General features: G+C 48.8%; 1 pseudogene; it reads left to right on the forward strand.

Moving 5' to 3' along the window:
* The first annotated feature begins 6,487 nt into the window (after nt 1-6,487).
* LOC140597742 (uncharacterized) lies at nt 6,488-11,472 on the forward strand (annotated as a pseudogene).
* The last annotated feature ends 393 nt before the right edge of the window (nt 11,473-11,865 follow it).

The following is an 11,865-nucleotide window of genomic DNA, read 5'->3' on the forward strand; positions in this document are numbered from 1 at the left end:
ATAAGGAAACAGAGGACAGATGTTGTAAAAGATGCTCATGACCACTGACATTCTGGGAACTTGGATTTCTGTAAGGTTTTCGCCATTCCCTCAGTGGTAAAGGCTATTCACTACGCCAGGACTATACAAATAATGCGGTTTATGCCAAAACTTGCTTTCCCTCTGGGTCAGGAATTTGAGCTCATTGCTAGGCGGAGTGTGCTGATGTGACCAGCCTGTAATAGAAATCTTGGGTATTGAGTGTGTCTAATGGGCTTCCCTCATAGACACACTTCACATGTGTTGTCACAATTTCCCTTGCTGGGGAATTAAGTGTGTTCTGTATGACTCCATATAGAGAGGACTCTTGGAAGCTTGGATTGCTTTTTTCCTAGACTTCACCCCATGAAATAAAGTTTCAGATAAACTAGACCAAAAAAAAAAAAGAGGGTGAAGGAGGGAAACACTGAGCTTCCTTGATAGAGAACACTTGGCAGCATTGTCACAACCTCCCTCCTCAGCTGTTGTTGATCTTGTAAATGTTAGACCTGCTGATCAGGGTTTGAGTAAGCTTACAACGAGAGGGTAAAAAGGGGGCTTTTAAAAATATTTATTTATTTGAGAGAGAGAGAAAGAGAAAGAGTGGGGGGGGGGGAAGAGCAGAGAGAGGGAGAGAGAAACTCAAGCAGACTCTGTGCTGAGTGTGGAACCTGATGTGGGGCTTGATCTTATGACCCAGAGATCATGACCTGAGCCAGAGCCAAGAGTCAGAAGCTTAACCAACTGCACCACCCAGGGACCACCACAGGGGGACTTTTAAAGACATAGCTTTGTATTTTGTGGCTATTGTACCTGGATGTATGATAAAAATTGATGCAAGTTTACATGCTTATAACCTAAACACTAGAGGGATCATTCCAATCGGGAAAGCTGCAGAGAATGTGTCATGGACCACACTCACTTGTTTCCTGCTGCCTGTGAGCAGGTTGAAATTTAAACTGAATATTCCGGGCAGCCCCGGTGGCGCAGCGGTTTAGCGCCGCCTGCAGCCCAGGGTGTGATCCTGGAGACCTGGGATCGGGTCCTGTGTCGGGCTCCCTGCATGGAGCCTGTGTCTCTGCCTCTCTTTCGCTCTCTCTGAATAAATAAGTAAATAAATCTTTAAAAAAAAAAAACCTGAATGTTGGTAACAGAATGAGTCTCTGTAACTGATGATTTTTTCTATGTGTCTTGCCTATTGGAGCCTCTGGGGAAAGGGAAGCAACATGAAAAGAAAGTCCATCTCCATGTGGAGATACAGTTTTGGAGCTTTCAAAAGGAGATTTTAGTTGCTAATGAGCTCTCAGAAAATCAGATGTCTGACCCTGAGAGGCAGATATTTCTCAAATCTGATGTGCATAGTTTTAAAGGTCAGTTTGGACTCTAAGAATGACAAGGCAGAAAGGGCTTAGGACAGCTTTACTTGGGCTTGGGCACAGCTGTCTGACCCTTTAGTCTTAGCCTTGCTGCTGCCAGAGAAAAGCAGCTGGCTTTTCTGGAATGCTGAAAATCACAGATCCTCACTGCCTGGACCTGTCTCTGGGCTGAAACCTGATACTGTCTGCCTGAGTTGTTTCAGCCCCAGGATGCACTGTGCTGAATTGAAGTGGGATGGAATTGCTCCACTCAGGAAACTGGCTCAGACCATGTGACGCTTGCACTCCTCTGGGGAACCCTAAGCTGTGACAAAACCTTATGGATGCCCCTGCTTCTGGGTGTATATCCAAAGGAAATGAAAGCTGTCTACCGAAGGGATGCTGCACCCTCATGTTTATTGCAGCATTATTCACAATAGTCAAGCTATGGAAACAACCTATGTGTCCACCAGCCGATGGATGGATAAAAAAGACATGGTGTATATAATGCAATGAAATTCAGCCATGAGAAAAAAAAAAGGAAGTTCTGTCATTTGGAACAACATGGATAAACCTGGGGACATTATACTAAGTGAGATAAGTCAGACAGAGAAAGACAAATACCATATGTATGTATGTGATGTATATATATACACATACATATAAAAATATATATTTTTGTGTACACATTTAAATATATATTTATATACATATATACATATTTATTTGAAATAGAGAGAGAGCATGAGTCATCATCCTCAAGCTGACTCCTTGCTGAGCACAGAGCCTGATACAGGGCTGGATCCCAGGGCCATGAGGTCATGACCTGAGCTGAAGCCAAGAGTCAGCCACTTAACAGACTGAGCCACCCAGGTGCCCCACCATATATTTTTTGTGTGCAGAATCTAAAAAAACAGACAAGTCATAAAAGCAGAGTAAAATGTCAGTTCCCAGGGGCTAGCTGTAGGGGAATGGGAGTTGGTGAAGGCTACATCTGGAGTCCTATTACACAGTGCAGGGATTATAAACAACATAACTGTATTATAAACATTGAGCTTGCTAAAAGACTAGGTGTTAAATGTTCTCACAATAGAAGAAATGATAATTATGTGACAACATGTTAACTAATGCTGCAGTGGCAATCCTATTGCTGTATAAATGTATCAAATCAATATGTTGTACATCTTGAATTTACACAATGTTATATGTCAAATATGTCTCAATCAAAAAAACGTGGACGCTGCTGGACCCTCTGGAGTGCATGGAAACACCTCCAGGAAAGGGCTTATTGCCTGATGGGGTCATCTGACACTGAGCTGCTGATCCACACTAGATGATGATACAGAGACTGATTGCATTCCTAGCTCATGAGACCCATGTGTCAAATAGAAACACAGCTGGACTTCTGTAAGGAGAGACTTCATTCAAGGGGACCTGCAGTAGGGAGAAGCCTCCAATTTCAGAAATCTGAAAGTGTCTCAAATTGAGACAGAAAAACAGTATTTCTTTTCCAAGGCAGGGTAAGCAGGCACTTCGTAGGGGAGGAGCAGGTGGCCAAAGCAGGGCTTCACATAAACATTTCATGTCTTCAAAGACATCTCAAGATCTCCTTGAGATGCTAGAGAATGGTGGGCAAGGTAAGAAATGCAGAAGTAGCACCCAGAAAATGACTCCACTGCTCTCCAAATCCCCTGACCAGGGAACCTCAACAATCACCTAGCCCACACCACCAGCCCTGCCCAGTTTGGGGCTCACACATCCCCCCATTCATTTTACAGTCCACCCTTCATGTGTTTGAGGGACTGTTGATAGGAAGCTGAGGAAGAGCTGGTCACCTCTCAGGCATTGCAGGGGGTTAATTAATAAAATATCCCTGGAGGGTGATGGAAGACTCCATAAAGTCAACACCTGGGTAGGGTTTTGAGGGGCATGTGAAAATTCTCATACCTGCCCTTCAGAAATGAAGGGAGACAGCGCCTCTCAGGAGTAGACACTGGCCTGAGCAAAGTAGTGAGAGAACCTAACTCAAGAAAGACCTTTTCTAGAAAGTTGGGTATAGAAAAGGAAACCCTGCTGGATGTCATGGGCAAAACGGAGTCTAGGGGCACCAGACCTTTATTCCATCCAGTGGGTTTTTCTGGGTGACTCCCAGTTGCTGAGCAGAAGGCATCTATCTGATGGTCCTGGAGCCAGAGAGGGGAAGTTAGTTGGGAGGTAATGCCTCTCCAAGGAGGAAGGGAACCGAACCATGCAGGTGATGCATCTCAGGTGCTTCCAATGTGCCCTGCATTATGCTTCACAACAACCCTACGAGGACGTTACGATTATCTTCCTTTTACATGGACAAGGCACCAAAGCACAGAGAGAGAGCAGGTCAGTGGCAGAACCTCAAAGATGTGGCTCTAGAAACCACCCCCTTCCCTATGTTTTATTACCTGGCAAACAGGTCATTTGTCAGCAGAAGCTTCCTCTTTTCTGCCTTTGTCCTCGACTTCTTGTGGTGAGCTGCACTGTGGACCCAAAGATGTCCATGCCCTTTTTTTAAAAAAAGATTTTATTTATTAGAGAGAGAGGCAGAGACACAGGCAGAGGGAGAAGCAGGCTCCATGCAGGGAGCCTGATGTGGGACTCTATCTCGGGTCTCCAGGATCAGACCCTGGGCTGAAGGCGGCGCTAAACCACTGAGCCACCCGGGCTGCCCAGCTGTCCGTACCCTAATCTCCAGAGTGCGTATGTTCCCTTAAATGGCAAAAAGGACTTTGCAGGTGTGATTAACTTGAAGGTCTTGAGGAGAGTAGCATGGGTATCCAGGTGGGCCCAATGAAATCAAAAGGGTCTTATAAGAGGAAGGCAGGTGGAGGGAAGGCAAAGTGTTATGCAACTGGCCTTGAAGATGGAGGAAGGGGGCGATGACAGTAGCTTCTAAAAGCTGGGGGAAGGTAAGAAACGCTTCTCCCCATGGAACTTCAAAAAGGAATCGGATCTGCTCAACACTTAATTTTAACTGTAAGACTCCTTTTGGGATTTGGATTTCTAGAACTCTAAGAAAATACATTTCCGTTGGTTTCAGTTAGCACAAAGTTAATCACAACTGCCATCAGAAATGAATTGCCTCCTGGCCTGTCCTTTCACGGATTTGGTGAGCATCCCCTCTTCTCTGTATTTGTCTTTAGAGCAGCCCAGTGACAAATAGCAGAGGTTCTAGACTCAGAGCCAGATTCAAGTCCAGCCACTGCCACTTCCAAGCTTTATGACCTGGATAACTTCGTCTCACTGACTCTCAGTCTTCTTGTTTGTTATATGGGAATGACAGTCATCAGAATCCTCATTCTTTAGGGAGAACTGATCTACTGTGCCAGATTTTACATAAATAAGCTCACAAAAGCTCCCAAACCACTCTCTGGGTTGGGTTTTGCTATCACTACCCAAATATTGTTTTTTTTTTAAAAAGATTTTATTTATTTATGAGAGAGAGAGAGGCAGAGACACAGGCAGAATAGAAGCAGGCTCTATGCAGGGAGCTCGACGTGGGACTCGATCCCGGGTCTCCAGGATCACGCCCTGGGCTGAAGGCAGTGCTAAACTAAACCGCTGAGCCACCTGGGCTGCTCCCCCAAATATTGTTAAACAGGGACTCGGGTTTTTGTTTGACATGACAAATGAAAGTCAAAGTTTTCATTAGTCCATGAACAAGGAGGAATGTGCCTTGGAGCCTCTTCTGGCTTCCAGAAGAAAATCCACCAGCAATTACTCCTCTCTATAAAACAAACATTAAAAAAAAAAAACCCTACCATGCAACAATTAAAGCCACCAATCAGGATTTCATAGCTTTCAAAGGCAAAGTTCCCTGGTGTTCAGGTGTCTTACAAGCCCCTTGGCAAAGATAACTTCATGAGGGGAAGAGCCTTTGCTTTTCTGCACCTGCCAGGAGATGGGGTGAGGGGACTCCCCGGCTCCCCCGCACCCTCTAGCAAGCAGAATTATAACCGCTTTCCTTCTCCCCACACATTTATTTTTAAAGATTTTATTCTTAAAAAATATTTATTCACGAGAGACAGGCAGAGACACAGGCAGAGGGAGAAGCAGGCTCCATGCAGGGAGCCTGACATGGGACTTGATCCTGGATCTCCAGGATAACACCCTGGGTTGAAGGCAGCGCTAAACCACTGAGCCACCTGAGCTGCCCTAAAGATTTATTTATTCATGACAGACACACAGAGAGAAGCAGAGACCTAGGCAGAGGGAGAAGCAGGCTCTCCGCAGGGAACTCGATAGGAGGCTGGACCCCAGGATCACAACCTGAGCTAAAGACACATGCTCAGCCACTGAGTCACCCAGGTGCCCCCTCTCCCCACATGTTTAATCTTTACAACTATCCTACGAGGTAGGCACGTGTTTATCCTCCCCTTGCTGATGACCGAGTTAACGCAAAGTTATTTGACCAGGTAGCAGCAATGGTTAGGATTTGAACTGGCGCATTTTGGTACCAGGGCCAAAGTACATGTTAGTGGCTCCCCTGCCCACACTGCCCAGGACCAGAATGGCCAGTCTGGGAGCTCTGAGAACAGTCGTTGGCACCATCAGACTCTGCTGTTCTCCTCACAGGTGAAATTAGCGGTAGCTGGAATCCACACTCCCCTCACCAATCCATGTGGAGCTGCGTCTGTTTCATATAAGGGGCACTTTTTAAAAATTTTCACAAAGATGCCAAATTGGCTAGAGAATTTCTGGCCTTTGTCTCATGACTTCTTTTCCTTTCTGTAGTTCTGTCTTCTCATGACTCTGGCCTTCCCCCAGAAAAGGAGGAGACAATGACCACATTTCAGGTGAGCTCTTTTATCACCTTTTGCAATGAGTGGACACATCTTTTCTCAATATCCCGAAGAGTGAAGGATAATACCAGATATTTAGTATCTTTAATATATCAGATATTTACTTTTTATTTGATTTCATTCATGGTTCTCATTTTCACTTTTGATTCACAAATAGTGTAAAAGTAAGAATTCCTACGTTACTTGGTTTACAAATTGTTTTCAATGCTCTTTTAAAAACCTTCATAACTGAGTTTCTAAGGATCATGTCTGTGAGGCAGACATGACAATGGCCCCAATGGGATGGAGCCCGAAGGTGTCATCGAGAGTAACTGGAATGAGATTGTTGACAGCTTTGATGACATGAACCTCTTTGAGTCTCTTCTCCATGGCATCTACGCCTGTGGTTTCAGAAGCCTTCTGCCATCCAGGTGTGGAGGCCGAGAGAATTAGGGCCATTTAAGTTTAACAGTGGCACAAGTACAGCCATTGTAGCTTCGGCAGCATCTCAGGCCACCGTGACCAGGCCACTGTGACCAGGTACTGACCTCTACCTTACCCCGGCTACAGAAAAAACACAAAGCACGCCCTTATCAGAGTAAGGAAGCAAGAGCTTGTGTGGCCTCTTTACTGGAGATTCTCACATCCCCACCCTTACTGAAAAACCCCACCTTACCCCTAGACCAGCCCATAAAATCCAGCTGGAACCCCCTCGGGGCCCAAGTCCCTGCTCTTCTGTGTCGGGTATACTTGGACCCAAGCTCGAGCTTGCTAATAAACCCTGGTGTCCTTGCATCGGTGTCGGTTCCTTGGTGTTTTCTCAGATTCGCAATCTTGGGCACAACATTTGGGGGCTCATCTGGATCCGAGAAACCCCCAAGACCCCATCCGGAGGGTTCTGCACATGGTGAGTACTCAACTTTTCCACCTTCGCGCATATTCTCTGCGAGCTCTATACTGTATTTCTACCTGTCGGAGTTCCAATTGTGTTAGGTTGACACCGGCTTAGGCGGACGCACTGGTGGGCCGTAGCCCAGGGGTCTTGGCAGACGTCCCTTGTCTCCGCCGGGAGGACGAAGTCCCCATCTGTGAGGAGGGCCGGCTGCCAGCCCTTCGGTTTACCTTCTGTTTGTCTCCGCGGCCGCCCTGGAACGTTTGTACCGTGTCCTTGTTAACTGTGTGTGCGCTTGTCTGTCTGGCTGTGTCTTTGTTAACTGTCATAATGTCTGGGCCTTGGTGTGGACTGGGGACATAATGGGGCAGACACAAACCACCCCCCTGTCTCTTACGCTCTCCCACTCCTCCCACGTTAGGGAAAGAGCTCATCACCTGAGCACAGACATACGGAGAGAAGACTTTCAAGCTTGCTGCATGTCAGAATGGCCAACCTTTGAGGTGGGGTGGCCCCTACAAGGAACTTTCCAGCTACCTATTTTCTTACAGGTTAAGGCCGTGATCTTCAGGAATGAACCAGATGGCCACCCTGACCAGTTGCCCTACATCCTGGCCTGGCAGGACATGATCGAGAATCCCCCTCCTTGGCTAAAACCATTTTTACCCCCCAAAGCAGGACCTACCAAGATTCTAGCCCTGCGAAAGGCCGAGAAGGACACTGACTCTAGGACCAAAAAGCCCCTTCATCTAGCCTTGCAGGATTCCTCCCCCGGGGACCTGGTTCTCCCACTGCCCTACCCTACCTGATGCCCCCTCCCCCTCCCATCAGAGGCACTGGGGGCTGCAGAAGGGGCGCCACCCCTCCCTGATGAGGGAGTTCCTGTGCGCGGGCCGGCAGCGGGGACACATGGTCGGACCCACCGGGCAGCCCCACCTCCTAATACAGGGGCAGCTGACTCCACCACCCTTCCCCTCTGAGCCATGGGAACCCCCCCCCCCCCCCCCACGAGACTGGTGGACAGCCAATGTTATCCTGGCCGTTCTCCACCAGTGATTTATATAATTGGAGAACCCAGAATGGAAGATTCTCTGATAACCAGAAAGATCTAATTGGGCTTTTAGATCCTGTTCTCTTTACCTACCTGCCTACTTGGGATGACTGCCGACAGCTCTTGCAGGTTCTCTTCACCACCGAAGAGAGTGAACAAATTCAGGTGGAAGCCTGGAAGTCTGTCTTGGGAGAGGACAGACAGCCGACTCAAAACCTGGACCTCATAAACGCTGCCTTCCCCTTATCCCACCCCACCTGGGACCACAACTTGGCTGAAGGTAAGGAGAGACTCCGGGTCCACCGCCAGACTCTCCTGGCAGGTCTCCAGGCTGCTGCACACAAGCCTGCCGATCTGGCCAAGGTGTATGATGTGAGGCAGGGTAAGGATGAGAGTCCAGCAGCCTTCTTAGAGAAAGTCATAGAGGCTTTTAGGCAGTACACCCCTATGAACCCAGAAGCCCCAGAAACAAAGGCCACAATTATCATGGCTTTTGTTAACCAGGCCGCTCCAGACATCAAAAGAAAATTGCAAAGAATAGAGAGGCGAGGAGAGAAGAGCTTGCAGGACTTAATAGTAGCAGAAAGAGTTTATAATAATAAAGTCTGGAAGAGCAACAAATTAAACTGTGACCGGCAGGCTCAAAACCTGGCCAAGATCCTGCTGGCCACAACCATGGATGACCCACAGGAAAGACAGAGCTACCTCAAAAATCTGGCTTTAGGGACAGATAAGGAGGATGGCCCTGGTCCCCATCGGGAATGCCCTAAACTGAACAAAACCCAATGTGCTTATTGTAAGGAAGAGGGCCACTGGGTGAAAGACTGCCCTAATAAGAGACCTAAGGCCCCCGCCAAGATCTTGGAGATGGAGGACCTGGATGACTAGGGGAGTCGGGGTTTGGCACCCCTCCCCGAGCCTAGGGTAACCCTCAGAGTGGAGGGGCAACCCATTGAATTCCTAGTGCACACTGGGGCACAACACTCAGTTTTATTACAACCCCAAGGGAAATTGGCAAGCAAGACTTCATGGGTACAAGGGGCCACGGGCACCAGACAGTACTCATGATCTACCCAAAGAACTGTGGGTCTCGGCATGGGCCGGGTATCCCACTCCTTCATGGTCATCTCTGAGCGTCCCTACCCATTGCCAGGTTGGGACTTGCTCACCAAGATGGGGGAACAAATCCCCTTCCACCTCAAAGGGGCAAAAATCCTAAACAAGGAGGGGCACCCAATTCAGGTGCTTGTCCTGAGTTTAGAGGACAAATGCCGTCTCCACCAAATGCCCTCAGCCCCAATGACTGACATTGACCGTTGACTACAGGAATTCCCCAAGCGTGGGCAGAAACTGGGGGAACTGGGTTGGCCTGGCACCGACCGGCCATATATATAGAACTAAAGCGGGGGGCCGACCCTGTCAGGGTCCGCCAATACCCCATGCCTCTCATAGCCATATGGGAATCACACCCCCCCATATGGTGACTACTGGCCTTGGGCATATTGAGGCCTTGCCAGTCGGCATGGAACACTCCCTGCTGCCGGTGCGGAAACCACACTCTAACGATTACAGGCCAGTCTAGGACTTAAGGGAAGTCAACCAGCGAGTAGAGGATATGCACCCCACGGTCCCAACCCTATACACCCTCCTCTCCACCCTGCCTCCAGACAAAACTTGGTATACAGCATTAGGTTTAAAAGATGCCTTTTTCAGCCTGCCTTTAGCACCCAAGAGCCAAGACCTTTACGCCGTTTAATGGACGGACCCCGAGAAAGGCATCAATGGCCAGCTCACCTGGACTCGACTACCACAAGGATTCAAAAACTCACCCACCATCTTCGATGAGGCCTTACACGGAGACTTGGGTGAGTTCTGTTCCGAACACCCTCATTTGACCTTATTGTAATATGTAGATGATATCCTGTTGGTGGCGGAGGACCAGGACACGTGCCTGCGAGGCACCAAGGACTTGCTCCAGACCGTAGCGGCCCTAGGATACCGGGTCTCCGCTAAAAAAGCCCAGATGTGCAGAACAGAGGTGAGCTACCTTGGGTACAAATTAAAGGATGGACAAAGATGGTTGACGGATGCCCGGAAGGAAACCGTCCTAAGGATCCCACAGCCGCAACGGTCCGCCAGGTACGTGAATTCCTGGGGTCAGCAGGATTCTGTCGATTGTGGATTCCGGGTTTTGCCAAGATGGCCAGACCCCTCTATGAGGCCACCAGGCACCAGCAAAATTTTGAATGGACGGAGGCCATGAACAAAGCCTTTAATGACCTTAAACAGGCCTTGCTGTCTGCCCTGGCTCTTGGGTTGCCCGACCTAACCAAGCCCTTCTACCTGTACGTGGGTGAGAAAGACAGGGTGGCAGAAGGGGTCCTTGTCAAGTACATAGGTCCCTGGAAGAGACCCATAGCTTATCTCTCCAAAATACTGGACATGGTAGCTGTTGGATGGCCCCCATGCTTAAAAATTATTGCTGTGGGTGGCCACTATGGTCAAAGACGCAGACAAGCTGGCAGTGGGGCAAGAACTGCATGTTACCACCCCACATGCTATTGAAGGGGTACTCAACCCTCAGACACTGGATCAGCAATGCCCGTCCGACCCATTATCAGAGCCTACTGCTAAACCCCACCAGGATTTTATTCAAGCCACCGACAACCCTGAATCCGGCAATGCTACTCCCTAACCCAGACTGGGATCCCCCCTCTGTATGATTGTCAAGAAATTCTGGCACAGGTGCACGGAGTCACCTGGCCGATCTCCACGACCAGCCACTGCCAAATGCAGATGCCACGTGGTATACAGACGGCAGCAGTTTTGTCCGAAAAGGAATAAGATATGCGGGGGCAGCCGTAACCATGGAAACAGAGACCATCTGGGCAGAGCCACTGGCAGCTGGAACATCAGCTCAACGGGCAGAACTGACCACACTGGCCAAGGCGCTGACCATGGGAGAAGGTAAACGAATAAACACTTACACCGACAGCAGGTACGCCTTTGCCACCGCTCACATCCATGGAGCCCTTCGTATATAGAGAGGGCTCCTGACAGCAGAAGGAAAAACTATTAAAAACAAAACAGATCCTTGAACTCCTGAGGGCCCTCTGGCTGCCCAAGGCCCTAGCCATCATCCATTGTCTGGGACACCAAAAGGCAGACACACCAGTAGCCAGGGGAAGCCGGCTAGCTGACTCAACAGCAGAGGAGGCGGCCCTTTCAGTGACCCAGGTCTTAACAACCACACTACCCGATCCGGGGGCAGCGACCCTGCCCGACACCCCCAACTATACTGATGCTGACTTACACTGGATCAAACGCTTGTCCATGACCCAGTGATTGCATGGCTGGTGGAGGGCCGCAGACTCCAGCATCACCCTGCCAGAGGAACGAGGATGATGAGTCCTATCCAAAATGCATCGGAGTACTCATATGGGAACAAGGAAGATGGAAGACCTCATACGACATGCAAAGATCACTATTAAGGACTCTTGAGCAAAGATTGAGCAGATTGTGACAAGGTGCCACACATGCCAATTAACTAATATCACTGCCCATGGATCTAACCCGGGCATCCGGCTCTGGGGAGACTGCCCAGGAGCCTACTGGGAAGTGGACTTCACTGAGGTAAAACCTGGAAGATACGGATACAGGTATTTACTAGTGTTTGTAGATACTTTTTCAGGGTGGCCAGAGGCATTTCCCACCAAACATGAAATAGCCCAGACCGTG

The sequence above is a fragment of the Vulpes vulpes genome, chromosome 1 (genome assembly GCF_048418805.1).
Source record: "Vulpes vulpes isolate BD-2025 chromosome 1, VulVul3, whole genome shotgun sequence".
Lineage (NCBI taxonomy): Eukaryota > Metazoa > Chordata > Mammalia > Carnivora > Canidae > Vulpes > Vulpes vulpes.